Source organism: Eptesicus fuscus, chromosome 2 (assembly GCF_027574615.1).
Source record: "Eptesicus fuscus isolate TK198812 chromosome 2, DD_ASM_mEF_20220401, whole genome shotgun sequence".
NCBI classification, from domain to species: Eukaryota; Metazoa; Chordata; class Mammalia; order Chiroptera; family Vespertilionidae; genus Eptesicus; species Eptesicus fuscus.
Genome location: NC_072474.1, coordinates 7,688,547 through 7,691,085, shown reverse-complemented (window position 1 = coordinate 7,691,085; position 2,539 = coordinate 7,688,547). Strand labels below are relative to the sequence as shown.

Genomic DNA, 2,539 nt, shown 5'->3' with positions numbered 1-2,539 from the left:
CCCCTCAGCCAAGCCTGAACTCTCTCTAATCCAGGACCCCTCAGGGGATGTCTGACTGCCGGTTTTAGGCCCGATCCTGGGGATTGGGCCTAAACCGGCAGTCAGACATCCTTCTCACAATTCAGGACTGCTAACTCATAACTGCTCACCTGCCTGCCTGCCTGATCACCCCTAACTGCCCCCCCCCCCGGCCAGCCTGACCACCCCTAACTGCCTCTGCCTGCTGCTTAATCACCCCTAACTGCCCCTCCTGCCTGCCTGGTCACCCCTAACTGCCCCCCCTGTTGGCCTGGTCACCCCCAACTGCCCCCCTGCCAGCCTGGTCACCCCCAACTGTCCCCCTGTTGGCCTGGTCGCCCCATGCAGCCTGCTGGTCAGTCGTTTGGTCGTCCCTCACTAACACCCCTGCAGGCCTTGTCGCCCCACACAGCCTGCTGTTTGGTCATCCATCCAGTTATTTCTGTCGTGATGGCCCCTGACTTTTTATATCTTAGGATAAAGAACATAATAGAAAGGTCTTTGATATTTTCAATTTCACATTTCTACAAACTAAGGGTCATTTAAATTTTTTAACAAAAATGTAAATAATTGGGAATTTTAATTATCCTTTGTGTTCACCCATACATACAGATAGGACAAAAGTAGGTTTATAGCTGTGAGTATGCAAAATGCAGTGCCAAACCTACACTCTTATCTGCTATGTTCCAGAGCCCCTACATCAGTATCATCCAATAGGAGGCACATTTTTTAAATAATCAAGAGTCACCTGGAGTAAAGAAGTACCCCCCAATAAAAGAATATTAAACAAAATTAATTTATCTGAATCTAGGATTAAAACTGTCTTATAACTCTGGTTTGGCTAACTATAAAAAAGGCATTACATTGAAATAATTTGCTTATTCAACCACTCAAATAAGTTATCCATGGGAAAAAAATATTTTTCTCATTGCAGGATCAAGTTTCCTATTCTATGCTTGTTTGCTAGTACTTGAAGCTTCAACATTATGCAGGTCTACATTATGAGTTGTTGTTTTTTTATCATCCAACCACTAAATAAATATTGTGTGCATTGAAGAAGAGACCTACCTTATGATCTACATGATGATTAATTTATATAATATTTATAATAAAGTATCATATTTATAATAAGACATGTGAGTTTTACTTGTGGTGCTTTATCTTATTTTAAAAAAAAACATTTTTATTGATTTTTAGAGAAAGAGGAAGGGAGAGGGAGATGGAAAAAGAAACATCAATGTGAGACCAGAACATAGATCTGCTGCCTCCTCCACATCCCCTATCAGGGATGGATCCTGCATCCTGGTTTTGTGCCGGAGTAGGAAACCAACCAGCAACCTTTTGTGCATGTGGTACTTTCTCTTAATTTAAAGTTATTATCATAAAGAAAACAGTTGAGCCCTGGCTGGCTTGGCTCAGTGGATAGAGCATGGGCTGCAGACTGAGGGGTCCCGGGTTTGGTTCTGGTCAAGGGCACATGCCTGGGTTGCGGGCTCAGTCCCCAGTGGGGGGCGTGCAGGGGGAAGCCAATCAATGATTCTCTCTCATCATTGATGTTTCTATCTCTCCTTTTCACTTCCTCTCTGAAATCAATAAAGAAATATATTAAAAAAAGAAAACAGTTGATTCTATATAATTTACTCATCACATAATTTATTTGGCAAGTAAATTAAAGTGGTTTATGCAAATCATTGAAATACAGCATTAATACTAATTAAGAATAAGTAACTAACAAAATTAGACTAAAGATAAAAATGACAGTACAAAAATGTAAATGAATGGATTACATTAGTCTTTATAAAAGGGCGGACACTCTTAATTGTTTTTATTTATTTATTTTAGAGAGAAAGGAAGGAAGAGATTGATTTGTTGTTCCACTTATTTATGCATTCACTGTTTGATTCTATTTTTGTGAAGGTTTTGAATGTACTTTATTTCTCCAATCATGCCATATTTTAATGGGTACATAGTGCCTTCACTTGGCATCAATTATGAGTTGGTTTTGAAGCAATCCATTATTACACCAGCCTGGATGATTCCTTTGGGGTGACTCTGCCAATAGCCGACAGGTTCCATTGTGTTCCAATATGGGTTGCTGTATATGTCCATGTACCAATACAGGAAGTGGCTCACTAGCTAATACAGCATCACCATACACGTCATGGAAATCAGGTGTCCATTTCTGGGGGATCTGCCTTGCCATTATTTGCTGAATGCTTCGAACTGGGAGACAACTTAGCACATTTTTGACCATTGGAAACATCATGAAGCTGAAGACAGAACTGCAGCAGCTGCAGCGGCTGGCTGCTGGAACTTTGTGTCAAGTGCCCTTTTGAAGAACCTCATTGTTTGATTCTTTTATGTTCCCTGACCGGGTACCGAACCAGCAACCTTGGTATATCTGGAAGATGCTCTAACCAACTGAGCTACCTGGCCAGGGCCTAGAATTTTCTTAATTGTTAAACACAGAAACAGAGCTTTATCTGTTAACCATAAATGATGATGATTATAAGAATTCCAG

At 40.8% G+C, this 2,539-nt stretch overlaps 1 pseudogene; it reads right to left on the bottom strand.

Moving 5' to 3' along the window:
* Nucleotides 1-2,036: 2,036 nt before the first annotated feature.
* LOC103294973 (cytochrome c oxidase subunit 7B, mitochondrial-like) lies at nucleotides 2,037-2,284 on the bottom strand (annotated as a pseudogene).
* Nucleotides 2,285-2,539: the final 255 nt, after the last annotated feature.